The sequence below is a fragment of the Sus scrofa genome, chromosome 5 (genome assembly GCF_054392235.1).
Source record: "Sus scrofa isolate SSC_HxYL_T2T_F1_AM1 chromosome 5, Sscrofa_HxYL_maternal_Yorkshire_Landrace_v2.0, whole genome shotgun sequence".
NCBI lineage: Eukaryota > Metazoa > Chordata > Mammalia > Artiodactyla > Suidae > Sus > Sus scrofa.
In genome coordinates this window covers 84,849,628-84,868,895 of record NC_139387.1, presented here as the reverse complement: position 1 = coordinate 84,868,895, position 19,268 = coordinate 84,849,628, and the positions used below count along the sequence as shown (strand labels likewise).

Genomic DNA, 19,268 nt, shown 5'->3' with positions numbered 1-19,268 from the left:
TCCTGTTGCTCTTTCTTTTCTTTGGGAAAAGATCCATTCTGTTCCTTTTGGCAATCCATCCCATCCTGGCCTAGATTTGGTGTGCTTCGTGGCACCGTCATGCCTAACATGATTCCCGGGTCTTACACGTCATACTGCCTTCTTTTCTTCTTTCCTCTGGGACAGTGCTGAGCAGGTCACAGACTTTTGGCAGACATTGCTGGAAGTGAAATCAACCAAACACTTCTGTTCCTTAGGTTCTTTCCTTCCAAGAATCCTCACTCTTCCTTTTCTGTGCCTCAGGCAATGGTAACGCCATCTTTCCCATTAAGAATCCTTACAGGAAATGCCCCTGGTGGCTCAGCGGTGACGAACCCAACTAGTATCCATGAGGACATGAGTTCAATCCCTGGCCTTGCTCAGTGGGTTAACGATCCGGCGTTGCCGTGAGCTGTGGTGTGGGTTGCAGACGCGGCTCGGATCCAGTGTTGCTGTGGCTCTGGTGTAGGCTGGTGGCTACAGCTCCGATTGGACCCCTAGCCTGGGAATCTCCATATGCCGTGAGAGTGGCCGAAGAAATAGCAGAAAGACAAAAAAAAAAAAAAAAAAAGAATCCTTACAGGAAATGCCCCTTGTGGCTCAGCGGTGACGAACCCAACTAGTATCCGTGAGGACATGGGTTCAATCCCTGGCCTTGCTCAGTGGGTTAAAGGATCCAGCATTGTATGAGCTGTGGTGTAGGTCGCAGATGCAGTTTGGATCTGCTGTTGCTGTGACTGCAGCTCTGATTCGACCCCTAGCCTGGGAACTTCCATATGCCACAGGTGTAGCACTTAAAAAAAAAAAAAAAAAAAAGAATCCTTGCAATGAACCTTACCAATTTTTTTTTTGATGAGTCATGCTGGGTTTTTCCCTGAAGTCCCTTTGTTTTCTTAGAAATCTTTTGTGTTCCTCTGAGTACCCTTATATAACTGAACAGTGTGTGCACTTTTTCATTGTGCTGTCTCTATGGCACCCACTTCGCTTCCCCTAGGAGTGCTTTGGAGCTCAAAAGAGTCTCTCTTACAGAAAGAGTCATTGTGTGTGGACAGATACCCTCAGAAAAGGCAGCCTTTATTTTTTACTCAGAGATGAATCTTATTAATTACCGGGCCATCATTTTTAAAAACAGCCCCTGAAGGAGACAAGCAGAATGAAATAAGTCATGCTTTATGGAACTGTGGAGTTGCAAGACATAGTTATCACCTCCAGAGAACTCAAGTTCAGAAAGCAGTCCTCTTCCTCCCAGTCGCTGGATTTCCCCTCCATCAATCCATGTAGAACGTGCCTGTTCCCCCGAACTGTTCTCTGCAGATCCTCGTGTTCATGCCTCTCTGCCCAGGTCTGGTTACCGATTAACTAAGTAGTTTCCTGATTTATCCATTTATGTGCTCCATACCTGCTCCCAAACCCTGCTGCTGCATATTCCCATAAGGATTTAAGGTAGATTGGCATCCTTCTTGCAGAAAAGCAAAGGACTGTCCTGCTCCTCAGCATTTTTTTCACAAAGCCCTTTGTCCCCAAGCTGGACTTCTGCTCCTCATCTCTCTCCACCAAGAAGCAAGGCCCTTTCTTTGGAGATGGGTCCCACTTTTCTAGAGCAGCTTTGAAGGATCTGGTTGGAACACTGGCCAGGACAGCCCCTCCTCCCCCTCCGGTGCTTCCCTCTGAAGATAAATGGTTTGTCGGTATCTCCTTTGAGCTTGAAAACCACAAAATATATACGAAACATCTGATTAAAAAAAATAATAAAAGAAATTTCAGTTTCCGATGTGGCTCAGCAATAATGAACCCAATTAATATGCATGAGGATGCAGGTTCGATCCTTGGCCTCCCTCAGTGGGCCAAGGATCCAGCAAGGTTCTGACTTACAGTGTAGCTCGTAGATGTGGCTCCAATCTGGCATTGCTGTGGTTGTGGTGTAGGCCAGCAGCTGCCTCTCCAATTGGACCCCTAGCCTGGAAACTTGCTTATGCCATAGGTTCAGTCCTTAAAAAAAAAAAAAAAAAAAAAAAAAGAAAAGAAAAGAAATTTCAAGCAACTTCCCAGTGGCCTTGCCTAGAAACAGGAAGAGGGTCCGTGCACTTAAAATGAATCTAAATCATGACAAGTCATGGGTGCATGAGCACTTGTTCACAGAATCTGAAATGGATACATAAAAATGCATCCCGGCATTTCCCACATATGCTTGTTCATTTCACGTGGGATAATTCTAGAAGGGCTGCTCTTACAGCCTTGCAGGTCCTCTTGTCTGCTTTAGGGAAATGCCTCTCATTTTCCTGGGGATGTTTCTCCTATAGGAAGAATTCAAAGGAAGGAAATAACTCAGTTAATGAACGTGGCCACCTTCCACTTCTAAGTGGACATACTCTTTGCCATATGGCGGGCGTTATGGAGAGATGTTTTATCATCCATTATACTCAGCTGTTGTTTACTCTGCGTGAATTGAATGTTGACAATTATAGTTCGAGGGGTTTTATTTTTTTTAAGAGCATATGCTGAAGAAGATAAAATATTTAGCACAACTTCCTTTGGACTTAGTAATTATGCTGCATTCTTTCAGCCCATTTAGGACTAAATTAGAACATTTAGTAGTGTTTGGAGAGAACTCCCACACTTGGTAAGCACCGAGGGAAAAAAAATATAATTTATTTAATTGGTTTTCATTTGGAAGGGAAATAACCCCATTTCAAATGTCTTGGTGTTAGAAAAGGCACTGTGGCTTCCCCATGAAAATAGGCAGATGCTCATACATTTGGGAAATTAACATAGATCTTCCACAAGGAAACGTATGAGGGCCATTGCATTACATGGCAACCATTCACCCATGTATTTTTGCAGAATCATTTCCAGTCATCTTCTCTTCCCCTCACACAATCTTTAGAGAAGCCCTGAACGGAGATGAGGCTACTGAATTACTCTTAGTTTCCCGTGTCCCTACAGACAGGCATCATTCCCTTAATAAGCCCTTAAGGAATGCCTACTTTATTAGGCCAGGCCTGGGATTCTGGAATGAGCTAAATGTGGCCCCTTCTGAAGAAAAGGCACAATCACAACTCTGGAGTGGAGAGGGACCCCTAAATCAGCCAGATGGGAGGGAGTGGCCGCACGGAAGCTGAGACACACATATTACCCAGAGCCACCAATGTTGGAGTGAGTAAAGGGGAGAGAGGAGCTTCATGCAGTTATGTCCCCACTCAGAGGCTCAGCAGCAGGAGAAAGTGCCCTGAGTCAGGAATTACCACTGTCTCGTCCATTGGACAGCTCAGGGGAGGGGGGATCCAGACTCGAAAGTTAGGTGCAGGGCACATGGTGCTGGGCTTTGCACTTGAACTTTACCTTGAGGGCAGTGAGGTGCCTCAGAGGCTTCTGCATTCTCTCTGGTGTTCCACCTGGGAGGGAGGAGAGGCGCTGCTCAGAGGGGGGACTGGGCCGTGTGAACCTGCACCGGGACGGTAGCAAGGGGGTGCAGACTCGAGGGCGCTCTCAGGGTGGATCCCACAGGTTTGACAAGCAGGGAACCTTGTTTGCAGGAAAGCCTAGGCAGGAAAAAAGGAGGAAAAAACATGTTTTGTCCTTTTTCCATGCTGCTATGGCTGCGCTCCAGGACTAACACGGAGTGATGTATTTTGCTCTCATAATAGATGGTTATCCAGCACTTACGGCGACCAGACCTGGTGCTAAGCACTTTACAGTGAAGGGGGTCAGAAAATGCCACTTTGGCATAAGGATGACTCTGAGCTGAAAGCAAATGAGAAGCAAGAGAGGCAGAAAGGGTTCTCTACTCCCCCCTGTTTTCCTAAAAGCAGGGCATCAATTTCCCTTTAGGAAGGTGTCCCCCCCCCCGCGCCCCCCCCACCACCCCGACCAGGAAGGGAAGAGTAATTCTAATCTCTGGAGATGGAGAGCCAACACTGAGAGGATTCGGCATAAACAGACCTTAAGAAAATAACCCTTTTCTTCCATTGGTATCTCCATATATTTCTTAGTCACTTCCCCACCGTTTATCATCCTTTGAGGCCCAAACCTCCTTTCCTTGGTTAAAATGTTATAGAAGCTCCTGAGTCTAAGCCATTCTTTGAGTTTCACTCCTTTTCTGTGAGCTCCTGCACGTGTAAATACTCATGCAAATTGTCTGTCTTTTCTCCTTTTACTCTTATGTTAAGTTGGGGAGTTCCGGGGTGGCTCAGCAGTATCCGTGAAAAGGCAGATTCAGTTCCTGGCCCCACACAGTGAGTTAAGGATCCAGCATTGCCGGCAGCTGCCGTGTAGGTCGAGGATGCGGCTGTGGCGTAGGCTGGCAGCTGCCGCTCCAATTCGACCTCTAGCCTGGGAACTTCCATATGGTGCAGGTGTAGCCCTAAAAAGACAAAATATATGTATATAATTGTATGTTAAATATGTGGGGGCCCAGACAGTAAGCTTAAGAGGGTAAAGTTTTCCTCCTTGACAACATACATCATCATTTCACTGAATCCTCATCCCTCTCCGTAAAGAAGCTCCTACTGTTATCCCAGTGTGTAGATGCAGAGATGAAGGGATGTGAAGGAGCTGATCCAAGGTCAAGCAGCTCATAGGCAGCAGATCTGAGATTAGGACTCATGCCTATGTTGTTTCAGGAAGAGGGGACACCTTCCAGAGCCCAAGAATGGGCTCTTGTCTAACACTTGGAAATGAATTGTCCCAGGAGGCACAGGTGCTGACAAAGCAAAAGATGTTATTGGGAAGGGGCGCCCGGCCGGAGAGCAGCAGGGTAAGGGAACGCGGGAGAACGGCTCTGCCATGTGGCTCTCAGCCTCAGGTTTTATGGGAATGGGCTTCGTTTCCAGTTGTCTCTGGCCAATCATCTTCCTTGGCACATATTTGGTCTGACTTGGGGGGCCTTCCTAGGGGCCTGTGTATCTCTCAGCCAACATGGAGTCCAGCGCCAAGGGTTCTGGGAGACGGGTCATCTCCCCACTCTTTTTGGCCCTTCCCAAATTCGCCCAGTTCGTCTTCAGGGCAACGCCGCCTTCCTTATCGGGACTTCCTGTTGTGAGAAAACTCATGCAAGCAGTTATTATTGCGCCTGGCCAAGATGGGCAGTTTCAGGCAACAACACCGAAGTTCCTGGGCCAGGGATCAAATGCATGCCACAGCAGCGATGAGGCACAGCAGTGACAACCCAGGACCCTTAGCCGGCTGAGCCATCAGGGAACTCCTATGGTCAATTGCTTTAATTTGAAAGCTAAAGGCATGCAGCAGAGCTTGGCTGATGGTTTTATTTGTAGCAAGTGAATTCTCTCTCCCTGGTGGGTAACTCAGCTGCCTCTGGCTTAACCAAGTTGGCCCCATCACCACAATTTAACAAGCCCTGAATCACGGAGGGAGACCCCAAAGGGAGCCGTCTTTGCTACAGAAGGTAAACTAAACTCCCCAGCTTATGGACAAAGCTCACATGGAGAAATTCAGGAGAGAGTGATGGGACAGCAGGGGAGAGCCAGTGGGGTAGATAGAGCTGAGGTGGGAAGGAAAGATGATGACAGACACGGTCGCTGCTGTGGGAGGGAAATTTAAAGAAACGATGGGAGTTCCCATTGTGGTGTAGTGGTTAACGAATCTGACTAGGAACCATGAGGTTGCGGGTTCGATCCCTGGCCTTGCTCTGTGGGTTAAGGATCCGGCGTTGCTGTGAGCTGTGGTGTAGGTCACAGACGCGGCTTGGATCCCGTGTTGCTGAGGCTCTGGCTTAGGCCGGTGGCTACAGCTCTGATTGGACCCCTAGCCTGGGAACCTCCATATGCCACAGGAGCGGCCCTAGAAAAGGCAAATAATAATAATAAAGAAATGATGAAGTGACATTTAGAAAGGTTTGGGGTGTGTGACATGAGATATGGAGTCCTCTTTAATCTACCTACAAAAATATTGATGAAATTCTTCCTTGTTAAAAGTTGCACTGGCTACTTGCCTATTTGCTTTGGAACCACCTCTTGCCTGTGTTCTCTTTATCTGACTCTTGCAAGCTAAGACTCCCAGGCTCTTTTGACCACCAGCTCTGTGTTCGGGTGCCAGCATGAGGCACTGGAGAAGCCAGGGTATTTCTTGTCCTTCTTCGCTGCTTCAGGAGGCATGCCTAGCACCACCTGAGACTCCTGTCTGTTTCCAGCTTTGCCCAAATAGACCCTCTATGATACTAGGTGAGTGGCCCCAGCTCCTGGGCTCAGGTAACACCACCTTTTTTGGGGGGGATTAGGGGAGTTGGGAGGGTCAGGGCAGGTCGTGGTGTCCCAGTTGCTAATTTAGGGATGCCTCATCTACCAAGGTTATTCTTTCATCTCCTCTAATAGCTTTGTAACGAATCCCCTGTGTTTAATACCCTCTATTTAATAACCCTGGCGTGGATTTTGTTTTCCTGGCAGAGCTCGGATTGACACAAAGCAGAGGCATCTTTGCTCTTCTCCTGGTTGCCATAATGAGGATTTCCCTAAACATGGGCTTTGTCTCTCTTTGCTCCTTGACTTATTCCATCCTTGAAACTCTGGAGTGAGTAATCTGATTATAATTTTGGAAGACTCACTGGGCCCATTGGATTGGCTCTGCCTCTTCCTTTATGGAGTGAGCCTTCCGGGAGAGCACAATGTCTCTCTGTATTGAAAGTCTTGCCCAGGCAGGTCTGCTCTGGTCTAGCAAGTGCCTGCCTATGGGCACATCTGCCTAATTTCGGCTCATTTGACCTAAAGCCTAGTCTTCCAGCCTGCTCTTTAGCAGGAACAAAGGTGAGCCCATTTGCTCTACTTTTGTTTTGTTTCCTCAACTTGCTCAGAACCCTGAGGGAGAAGACGAGGGTTGTTTATTGCGGCTTCTTCAGAGACCTTAACATTATTCATCAATTCTTTTGGAACTGGATTTATGGGTTTTTTTTTCTTTCTCTTCTGTGTGTGTGTGTGCGCATGCACTACAACAGCAGAGAAAGGCTTAAATGCACAGATACCTGGCCTTAGTTCATTGGACAAATTTCCCCTTCTCGGCAATTTCTGGAACTCTCCAGTTGGGCCGTGTGTCCATGGCTTATACTTGCTTGTTGCTCACATCCCAACTTTGTGGTTCCTCACCATGGAGAGGTCTATAGTGGGGCTACTGAGCTAGAATATTGTCCCCAATGCCACGTTGATATGGCCAAAATTAATGTCTGTCCTTGAGGTCGGAATCCCACCATATGTGGTTGCTGTTAGAAGTCCTACTGTACTTGGGTATCAGTAAAGCTGATTTCTAGTGTAAGGCTCCTTCTGATTTCTGGAATCAACAGCACCCTAAACGTTCAAGGCCAGAGACGCTCCTCTCACATGGCATGTTCTCCTGTAGTGGCCCCCATTATGCTCCCTATAATCTGACTGACATGCTTTGAATACACACACACATAGACCTAATCTTCTGGGGTGTACACAGTTCAAGCCTTTTCCCTTGGAGGCTCCTCAGCTTCCATGTAAATCAAGGATTCAAACATATGTACCAGGGGACTGTTATCTCCAAACATCACTCTTCAGAAGCATCTGAATTTGGGCATGACCTTGTGCCCATGTATGCTTTTTTTTGGCTTGTTTGTTTTTTGTCTTTCGTCTTTTTAGGGGCACACCTGTGGCAAATGGAGGTTTCCAGGCTAGGGGTTGAATCAAAGCTGCAGCTGCCAGCCTACACCACAGCCACAGCAATGGAGGATTGAAGCTGTCTCTGAGGCCTATGCCATAGCTCATGGCAACAGCAGATCCTTAACCCACTGAGCAAGGCCGGGGATCGAACCCACATCCTCATGGATACTAGTCAGGTTCGTTAACCACTGAGCCATGATGGGAACTTCCGCTCATGTTTGTTTTAAAAGTTGAGCCCTAGGTGAAGAGTCCAGCCTTCTGGACACCACTGGGCTCTTTCTCCACGCTCCATTTTATTTGATCAATTCACATGAGTATAGTGGAAAAAACTGGAGCTCTTGGAATAAAGTCACTTATGTAAGAATATCCTACAAAAGAACATATATCTTCATAGTTCTCCTTAAGTCCCATGATGGGGCCAGGGTTCCAGGTCAAGAGGCAGTAGGAATAGCTTGTGAACTCTGCTGTAGGAGATGTATTTTGGTCCCCTACATGGCGAAACTGGCGATAAAATGAGGTCATCTGTGATAATTTTAGAGAAGCGCTACAGGCTGACTTGAAGCTCCTTGCATATTTAGAACATATCTATTCCAGTGATAAAGAACCATCAGAATGCGTACTGTTGATTTCTTATTGTATCTTTTCGCCCAGCACCAGTGTAGGAGGCATCCAGTAGGTGAGCAGTCAGTGATGGAGGAATAAATGATGTTCTAAAGAATTTTCAGACAGATTATAACACTCTGGTAGAGAAGACAGCCAACCCAGGGGCAGCAACCTAAGGTTATTTGTCTAAAAGAAAAAAAAATTAAAAAAAAATAAAAATGCTGATTTAGCCCTTTTCTTCCTATTTCTCAAACCCTAATTTTTTCCCCATGCTTTTTAATCTCTTCATTCTCTTATTTTACCTCATTTCTACCTTTGGACTCTTGTCTCTGGGCAATAAACTCCTTGTTATGTGATATGATTGGAGAAGAGGGAATTCTTCTCTGGTTAACAGACTACAGAAAGAGTGGAGCAACTCTTTCTGCCTCTACTCTTTCTCGCCCCACATCCTGGGCAAGTTGTTTAACCAAACTGGGACTCAGATTTCTCAGTAAGTAAGGTTAGTAAGAGTAGTTCTGTGAACCTCATTGGCAAAGCATGCGTGGAAATTTCAAGGACCGTTGAAAATACTTTGTTGAAAGTTAAAAGCCCTGTATTTTATGTGCTGATCCTTGTTCCCAGCGTAACCAAAAAGGGCCAAATGTGATTACAGATGCAGTGAGAGCCAGGAAAAATAAGGCTTCTCTCTCTGAAGAGGCTCCCAGAGGTCCTGTATGTATGCATTTGTCATCAGCATCTCATTCACTGAATGAAGAGACACAGAAAACTCATCCCCATAAAAGAAACGAGATGGGAAGAGGTGTGGTTCTGATAATGGCTCAGGAAAGGAACACCTTTCTTCCAATGTAAGTGGGGGTGACCTGGAAGCTAGAGAAATGTCTCCGAGTGTCCTCCATGATTTTTTGGGCAAGACTGGTAGTGTGGCTGCATCGATTGCCATAGTAGGTAGAGAATGAAAAACGAAAGCGATACATGAAAGCGGGGAAAATTCATAGTGTGATGATGATAGCGACAATACTGTTATCAACTAACTATGAAATGCCAGCTGCTTTACTCAGCTTTATACTATATTTACCTCCTATCTTCCCACAGCACTAAGAATTCAGTGTTACTATTCTTATTCTGCATATCAAGACATAAGCTCAGAGAGGGTTCTTAACTTGCTCAGTCATGTAACTACTAAATAGTAAAATCATGAATTGAGTCCAGATCAATTTTAACTCTTAAATGTATGAATTTTGGTTTTTATTTTCACTTGGCTAGACTAAATTTTCCACGTTCCTGGGAATACGAGAGCCATTCGTCTTTGAAAGGAAGTTAGAAGAGGAAAGGATGAAAGGATAGTAAGCATACCGGGAAATACACAAGTGGTCTCTAGGTATCAGTAGGGAAAAAACTATGCCTGTCTTTTCACTATTGTATTCACAGCATCTTTTTCTAGCACAAAATGTGTCAGTAAACATTTTTGGATGAATGAATGAGTAGATTAATGAAAAAATAAATAAGATATCACAGAATTTTTGAAGGGTACAGAGGAGAAAATGAGGAACGTTCAGTTGTTTCTGCCTTGTCTCTTCTATGTCTTGAGTGAAGATGTCAGGCTTGAAAAAAGTAGATAAAGTTCAGGGTAGCCATTGGGGAATGTGACAGAAAACGCAACAAAAGATGAAATCAAGAATGGCTGAGCAGTGATGACAATGCTCCAGGAATCTGTATGAATTTGTCAATTATTTCTGAGTAGAATTCTCTGGGGCAAGAGGTGATAGAAAAGTATTTGGAGCTTCTCTCTAATTGCACACAATCTGTTTTACTCTCAATGATTTTTTAAATAATTAAAAACCTGCCATATGCAAGGTATTTATAAAATGATAATGTGGAGATTGCGACTTCAGGTGCATGATTTTTTTTTTTTTTTTGTCTTTTTGCTATTTCTTGGGCCGCTCCCACAGCACATGGAGGTTCCCAGGCTAGGGGTCTAATCGGAGCTGTAGCCGCCGGCCTACGCCAAAGCCACAGCAATGCTGGATCCGAGCTGCGACTGCAACCTACACCACAGCTCACGGGAACGCCGGATCGTTAACCCACTGAGCAAGGGCAGGGACCGAACCCGCAACCTCATGGTTCCTAGTCGGATTCGTTAACCACTGCGCCACGACGGGAACTCCTCAGGTGCATGATTAAGGAAGCTCATAAGTAGTGCTGGATAGAGCCAAGAGTTAAATCATTTCTGCTTTAATGCATATCTTTAAATATCTATTTAAAATAGTAATTATTATTGTACACCCATAAATGTAATAAAATTCATGAAGTAATTTAAAAATAAAATAGTAATTATTGATGTATATTTTTCCATATCATCCATAAATATTTCAGTGTGTATATATAAATGGTATGGACATTTTATAAAAACATAACCACAAATAAACAACTTAGAAGAAATGGCAAGTTCCTAGAAATGTACACTCTCCTAAAATTGAACCAGGAAGAAATAAAAAATACAAACAGACCAATTACCAGTAATAAAATTGAATCAATAATTTAAAATTTTCCAACAAACAAAACTCAGGATGAGATGGTTTCGCAGGTGAATTCTACCGAACATTTAGAAAAGAGTTAACACCTATCCTTCTCAAACAATTTTTTTAAAATTGCAAAGGAAGAAAAGCCCCTGAACTCATTTTATAGGCTCAAAACACACTGATAGTAAAACCGGACAAAGATACTACAGAAAAATAAAATTACATGCCAATATCCCTGATAAGCATAGATGCAAACCTTCTCAACAAAGTAACAACAGACCGAACTCAAAAATACATTAAAAGGATTATATTATATTACAATAAGCCCACAGTTAACGCTTTACTCAATGGTGAAAAGCTGAAAAGCTGAAAGTATTCCCTCCAAAATCAGGAATAAGACCAGGATATCTACTCTTGCCACTTTTATTCAACATAGTATTAGAGGTCCTAGCCACAGCAATCAGGTGAAAAAAAGAAATGAAAGAAATCCAGAGTTCCCATCATGGCTCAGTGGTTAACGAATCCGACTAGGAACCATGCGGTTGCGGGTTCTATCCCTAGCCTTGCTCAGTGGGTTAAGGATCCTGCGTTGCTATGGCTGTGGTATAGGCCGGCGGCTACAGCTCTGATTAGACCCCTAGCCTAGGAACCTCCATATGCCGTGGGAGCGGTCTTAGAAAAGGCCAAAAGACCAAAAGAAAAAAAAAGAAAAACAGAAAAAAAAAAAAGAGAAAGAAAAGAAATCCAAACTGGAAAGGAAGACATAAAACTGTCACTGTTTGCAGATGACAGGATACTCTCCATAGAGAAATTTAAAGATGCCACCAGAAAACTACTGAACTCATCAATGAATTCAATGGAGTTGCAAGACCAAAAATTAAAATACAGAAATCCGTTGCATTTCTATACACTAGCAACAAAAAATCAGAAAGAGAAATTAAGAAACAATCTCATTTATAATGGAATATCACCCAGCTATAAAAAAAAAAAAAGGAAATTTTACCATTTGCGAAAACATGGATGAACCCAGAAAGTATAAGTCAGACAGACAGACAAATAATGTGTGATTTCACGTATACATGCAACCTAAAACATAAAACAAATGAGCAAACATAAGCAGTTACAAATGCAGAGAACAAACTTGTAGTTCATGAGAGGAGGGTAATGGGGGCACGAAAAACATGGGTGAGGGAGGTTAAGAGGCACACATTTCCAGTTGCAAAATCAATTGTTACTGGTATGAAATGTACAGTGTGGGGAATATAATAAGTATGTAATGTCTCTGTATGGTGAGGTACCTTAACGAGACTTATGGTGATGATTATGCTGAAATGTCTAGAAAGATCAAATTACTCTGCTGGGTGACAGGAACTAATACAGTGTTGTAGGTCATTTATACTTCAAAACAAACTGAAAAAAAAAAAGAGATCAGATTGGGGGGGAGAACGCAGGGGGATTGAATGAAGGCAGTCAAAAGATACAAACTCCCAGTTATAATATAAATTAGTCCTAGGAATGTAATGCACAACATGATAAATATAATCAACCCTGCTGCATGTTGTATATGAAAGTTTAGCAAGTAAATCTTAAGAGTTCTCATGACAAAGAAAAAAATCTTTTTCTATTTCAGTTTGGTATCTGTATGAGATGATGGATGTTCATGAACTTATTCTGATTTTCATTTCATGATGTGTGATGTGTCAAAAACTGTACCACAAACCACAATCTATATCCAGCTGACTATTTCTCTTCCTGCCTAGATGTGTTTCCCCGTAGAACTAGTTTGTTCGGCCTTTATACCACTTCTTTATTCAAATGAAAAAGTCAAGCCCTAAAATTTTTCGAAAAATACATTCCACACAAACAGCTATAGTATGCATGTTCAGTGCAATGAACAGCTGTATAAAATTTCAGGGCAGTAGTTCATAGTAGAACATTTTATTTTAAATGATATTTTAAAGGAGAGAATCTTCGAATTGGCTAAACACATAAATAAAGACCATTTGAACAGCTTGGTGCCCAAGTCCAGATGGATTTTTCCGTTATCTTATTTGTACTTCCTGCCTTATCAGATATTTCTTCCCCCTGTCGGTTGCACAGCTTTGAGACATTTGTTTTTGTTATCTATACACTATAAATTTGGGGCATTTCATCTGAGACACTGTGTGCTTTAAACGGAAGGTATTTTGTTTTCCCAATATCCTAATTTGTCATCCATAAAGACAGGAGACAAGATCATCTTTAAGAGACAGATGCTAAGGGATGAATTATTGATCAGACCGTAAACAAGTTGGAAAATGAAACGGATTTGCTAAATCTGTTTTATTTTAATCTTTTCCAAACTTTTCATCCTCCAACCCTGGAGATATGTCAGTAACAGGGGAAAAATGCCATATACACTGGTGGAGCCCACTGGAACAATCAGAGGCCATATTTTTTTAAGGCAGTGGTTTCCCAGTACTGAGATCCCCTTTTATGATTTCCCATCCCCATGGGCAGTGTGTTTTGAAAAAATGAACACACCAAACTACACTTATCAATATTTAATTTATCTTCTCATTTTTTATTAATCGAAGTCTTTCATCACTGCCAGTCAGAATATCCAATCGGTACGTTGCAACCTGGGTTACTACACTGAATTGCTAATAATTCCAGCTAAAAGCAACAAAATATTTGAACGGACATCATCCTTAACCTGAACACAGACACTGCGTTTTCTCCTCCATCAGGAAGACGGGGATGAAAATCTTGACATTCAGGGCCCTTTAGTCTTTGGTTCCAACGTTTGATGGGCGGAATGCCCCCCATCCCAAATGCCCATGTCCTATTCCTTGGAACTTGTGGATAGGTTAGATAGAGTTCATAACAAAGGAAAATTAAGGTTGCAGATGGAATTATGGTTGCTAATCAGCTGATTTTGAGATGGGGAGATTATCCAGGTAGGCCCAGTATAATCACAAGTGTCCTTAAACACGGAAGTAGGAGGCAGAAGAGTCAGTGGCAGAGTGACGGGATGCAATATGGTGCGAGAAAGACTCAATTGGCCATTGGTGGTTTTGCAGCTGCCTGGCCCCGGGAACCAAGGAATGTGAGCAACCTCTCATGGAAAAGGCCAGAAACTGGATTCGCCCTTCGAGGCTCCAAAAAGGAACTCAGCTTGCTGACACCTTGATTTTGCCCAGTGAGACCAAGTTCAGGCTTCTTGCCTCCAGAATTGTAAGATAATACCTTTATGTTATCTTACACCACTGGTTTGTGGCAATTTGTTACAGCAGCCAAGAAAACTGCTACATAATCTCTTTTCCCAAATTATTGACCACTGCCACCCCCCATCCCGGTCCCCTTATGCGCTGGGTGAAGTGACGTCCTCAGTGGTGTCTGGGCATGCTCTTCTCCCCCCTTCTGGATCCCATTTATGCTCTCCCTCATCAGGAGGTCATGTCCCTCTTTCAGGACAGAGCTCAGGTGCCTCCTGGACCACAGGCTCCTTTGTTCCTGCATCTGCCCGCCACCTCTCCCTCCTTCAAACTCCTGCTGTGCTGCAGCTGCCTCTCCCTCTCCTGGCCCTTACTGCACTTTCTCCTGAAATAGATTTATCCACGCTCTTATTACACCTTCTCTACTAGATTATCAGTTTCTTGATAAGTCCAGTGTTTGATTCATCTCTAAATCTTCTACAATGCCTGGCCCAATACATTTACTTCCTATGAACTTAAAATCAGAGTTCTTTATATGTGTGCATATGTACATAGAAGCACTGTGTGTGTACATACGCATAAGTCTGTCAAAGACATTATAAAACAATCATATATCCTCACAAGAATAAAAGAAGAAAACTAAGGGGGAGTTTCTTGTTTTGTTTTGTTTTGTTTAGGGCTGCATCTGTGGCATATGGAAGTTCCTAGGTTGAATTGGAGCTGCAGCTGCTGGCCTACGCCACAGCCATGGCAACACCAGATCCGAGCCACGTCTACGACCTATGCGGCAGCTTGTGGCAAGGATAGATCCTTAACCCAGGAGGAAGCCGGGATGGATACTGGTTGGGTTCTTGATCCACTAAGCCGCTACAGGAACTCCCCAAAACTAAGGTTTTTCACTAACTGCCACACAAATGTTAAGCATCGCAGGCACATTTATCTTTTAGGACCGGCCTGAGCATTTGCCCCTTTGCAAAACGACTATTGAAGGAGGGATGAGTACAGGCAGGGTTAACCTTTGATTGAAGAGCTGTGTAGCAAAGTGGAGAGCTGTACCTGAGACACCTCTGCTTTCATGTGAAGAATCTGAGCCAGCAGAGGAAGATGAGGTCCATTAGTGGCAGTAAGGTCTTGGGCCAATAGCCTCATCTTTTATTTTCTTTGGGATTGAGTTACCTACCAGAAAAGAATATGAAACATTTTTTTTTCATGCAGATGTTGATCAATAGCTTTCTTTCTTTCTTTTGGTGGCTCCCAAGGCATGTGGAAGTTCCCCAGCCAAGGATCAAACCTGTGCTGAAGCTATAACCAGAGCCACAGCAGTGACAATGCCAGATCCTTAACCCACTGAGCCACCAGGGAACTCCAATCAATATCTCTCTAGAAAGAAAGATACTAAGTATGAAACAAAAGAAGCCAGAACATCAAATAGCTGATGGCACACTTGGCTTGTACATCTGCAAAACAGGACCACTCTTTAAAAAGAAAATAAAACCAAAATGTTTTGTCTCCAAGACAAGCAGGCAGTTTTGTGGCACCATAATTTCCAGTTCCATCCATGAAAATAGAATGTTTTTGTTATTCATATTTTGCCTGTTAAAGCAATTACTTTAGCTTTTTTTTTTTTTTTTTTTTTTTGCTTTTTAAGGCCACACTGGCAGCATATGGAAGTTCCCAAGTTCTCTAGCTAGGGGTTGAATCGGAGCTACAGCTGCCAGCCTATGCCAGAGCCAGAGCAATGAGGGATCTGAGCTGCATCTGTGACCTACACCACAGCTCATGGCAACACCAAATCCTTAACCCACTGAGCGAGGCCGATTGAACCCGCATCCTCATGGATCCTAGTTGGGTTTGTTAACTGCTGAGCCATGAAGGGAACTCCTACTTTAGCTACTTTTTAGCTTTCATCCTTCTAAACGTTAGACCAAAGAATACACATCTCTTCAAAGACTATTCTATGCCTGGGGTATTTTTATTTCTTTTCCTCTCAGAATCAGCAAATGATAGATCACAAATGCACTTTTAATTGTTTGTATTTATTGACTATTACTATATGCCAGACATTATGCTAAGTGTTTATAGATATTCTTCCATTTAAAACTAACAATCCTCAGAGTTCCCACTGCAGTTCAGTGGCAACAAACCCGACTAGTATCCATGAGGATGTGGGTTTGATCCCCAGCCTAGGTCAGTGGGTTAAGTATTTTCCATTGCTGTGGCTGTCGCATAGGCTGGTGGCTCTGCTTTAACCCCCAGCCTGGGAACTTCCATATGCTGCACGTGTGGCCTAAAAAGGAAAAAAAAAAAACAAAAAAAAAAACAACTAACAATCCTCAATGTTCATAGCAGTATTATTTACCATTGCCAAGCTGTGGAAGCCACCTGAGTATCCATCAACAGATGAATGGATAAGGAAGATGTTTCTCTCTCTCTCACACACACACACACTGGAATACCACCTGACAATAAAAAAAGAATGAAATTTTGCCATTTGCAGCAACATAGGTGGACTTGGAGGACATACTGCTAAGTGAAATAAGTCAGACAGAGAAAGACAAATACTGTATGATATCACTTCTATGTGGAATCTAAAAAATACAACAGACTAGTGAATATAACAAAAAGGAAGCAGAATCACAGATATAGAGAACTACTAGTGGTTCCCGGTGGGAGAGGGAAGGGGGAGAAGGAAGATGGGGCAGAGGATTGAGAAGTATCAACTATTATGTGTAAAATAAGCCACAAGGATATACTGTACAACACAGAGAATATAGCCAATATTTTAGCATAACTATAAATGGAGTATCACCTTTAAAACTTGTATAAAAATTTAAAAAAACCTAAGAATCCTATGAGGTGACTATTATGATTTTTGTTTTAAAATTTAAGCAGCTGAGTCATAAAGAGTTGAGGTTGTTATACAAGCTCTCATCACCCATAAGGGGCACAGACTCCATGCACCCCAAGGTGTTTGCATCCCCAAGCCTGTGTTCTTGACCCCGGTGCCATCCGACGGCATTGTGTTCTTTTTTTTTTTTTTTTTTTTTTTTGTCTTTTTGTTGTTGCTATTTCTTGGGCCGCTCCCGAGGCATATGGAGGTTCCCAGGCTAGGGGTTGAATCGGAGCTGTAGCCACCGGCCTACGCCACAGCCACAGCAACGCGGGATCTGAGCCGCATCTGCAACCTACACCACAGCTCACGGCAACGCCGGATCATTAACCCACTGAGCAAGGGCAGGGACTGAACCCGCAACCTCATGGTTCCTAGTCGGATTCGTTAACCACTGCGCCACGACGGGAACTCCAAGGCATTGCGTTCTTGATTCCAATGCCATCTCCCTGTGGGCTACTTACCAAAAGGAGGAAGCAGTTACTTCCCTTCTCTATACAGATATTGGCCTCTAACCTTAGATATTACAATTTAAAGACACTCCAGGGCAGGACTTTCCAATTTTTTTTGACAAGAACCCATGATAATAATCACATTTAACATCTAGTCCCAGAGAGCACACCCACGCCCAGACACACAGACACACAGACACACACACACACACACACCGTGAAATGATACCGTGACGGCTCAATATACACTCCGATATGTTTTATTCTGCTCTATTTTATTTTTAAAAATTCTGGTCAGGAAGCACTCGATGGTTATCACAATGTGCTAACAGGTTATTATCTTTATTTTGAGAAACACAGCACTGGTATATATAGCTAGTTCTATCTTGCACGATTACCTTTTTGAAGAGAGGTCGACCATCTTAGGCATGTTATTTAATTTCTGAGTCCTCAGTTTCCCCATCTGCACAATGAGTATATTGAACCAGATCAGTGAGATATATATGTGTATATATATATGTGTGCGCGTGTGTATGTGTGTATATATATGTATGTGTATATATATATATATATATTTTTTTTTTTTGGATTGTCCACAGCATGTGAAAGTTCGCAGGCCATGGATCAAACACCTGCCACAGCAGTGACAATGCCAAATCCTTAACCCCCTACACCACAGGAGAACTCCAGATTAGGGATTCTTAATCCTGATTGTACCTTAGAAATATTTAAGAGGTTTTAAACACAGTTTTGTCCAGACTTTTGCCCCAGAATCTCTGATTTAATTTTTTGGTGGTAGGGTCTGTGTATCAGAGTTGTTGTTTTGTTTTGTTTTTTAATTCCCTCGGTTAAGCTAATGTGCCACCAGGGTTAGGATTAGATGATTGCTTAATATTCTTCTAGCCAAAAATTCTAAGCTATTTTGACTGGTGAGTGGATTATATATATTTTTTAATTATTTACAAATTTGGCATTCCCCTGTGGCACAGTGGGTTAAATATCTGGCATTGCTGCAGCTGCGGCTTGGGTCACAGCAGCAGCCTGGCCTAGGGACTTCCATGTGTTGTGAGCACAGCTAAAAAACAAAATAAAATAAAAATAAAATTTTTATTTTTGTGAGGAGAAAGGGCATTAGCCCTGAGCAATATCGTTTGCAGGAGTGACTTTCACAGTCTAGTTCCAGAGGAATTGGGTTTGTTTAAAGTCCTGTTCCCTGGGCCCACCCCCAGCAGCTCTGATTACACCTCTGGGAGGGACCACACACTCAGCAAGTTTAACAGACACCGTAGGTGACTCTGATGGAAGTGGCCTCAGAAACATTTTACCACGTCATCTCAGCAACCATTTATAGTTTCCTCAATCCTCAGTACTTAGCCCTGGGCCTATGGCCAGTGCTCTGAAATATTTGCTAAGTGGCTGCCCTCTGCCAGCTCCATGGCAAGGTGACAATTTCCCTCTGTTCTTTGATCCCCCCCTTTTTTTTCCTTCCTTTTTTTTTTTTTTTTTTGGCTTTTTAGGGCCACACCCATGACAAATGGAAGTTCCCAGCCTAGGGGGCGAATCGGAGCTACAGCAGCTGGCCTACACCACAGCCACAGCAACTCGGGATCCGAGAGGCATCTGCAACCTACACCCCAGCTCACGGCAATGCTGGACCCTTAACCCGTTGAGCGGTGCCGGGATCAAACCCACATCCTCGGGGATACTAGTCAGGTTTGTGACCCCTGAGCCACAACATGAACTCTGTCTTCGATCCCTCTTCTAACTGAGCCCAAGTAAACAATCACATTCTCCTATTTCTCCTTCTCCATCCATATATTAAACACACACTCAAACTAGGTTACTCATACCCTGAGGGTGATTATACAGTGGTGGCTAAAACAGCAGGATGTACTTGGAATAAATCTTTAATTTCATTTAACAAATATTTTTATAGGGCTAAGTGTCAATCACAGCTGTAGGGC

At 43.3% G+C, this 19,268-nt stretch overlaps 1 protein-coding gene across 2 annotated transcripts in view; it reads right to left on the bottom strand.

Annotated features, from left to right (window-relative positions):
- PCED1B (PC-esterase domain containing 1B) overlaps positions 1–19,268 on the bottom strand; it is a 201,775-nt gene that overhangs the window by 24,650 nt on the left and 157,857 nt on the right. Inside the window, exon 2 of one of the 2 annotated variants that reach the window (XR_014804110.1) lies at positions 3,358–3,557. The exons of the other annotated variant lie outside the window; for it this stretch is intronic. The gene's annotated coding sequence lies outside the window, so the exon portion shown is untranslated. The remainder of the gene's footprint in view (positions 1–3,357; positions 3,558–19,268) is intronic. 2 annotated transcript variants of the gene reach the window in all.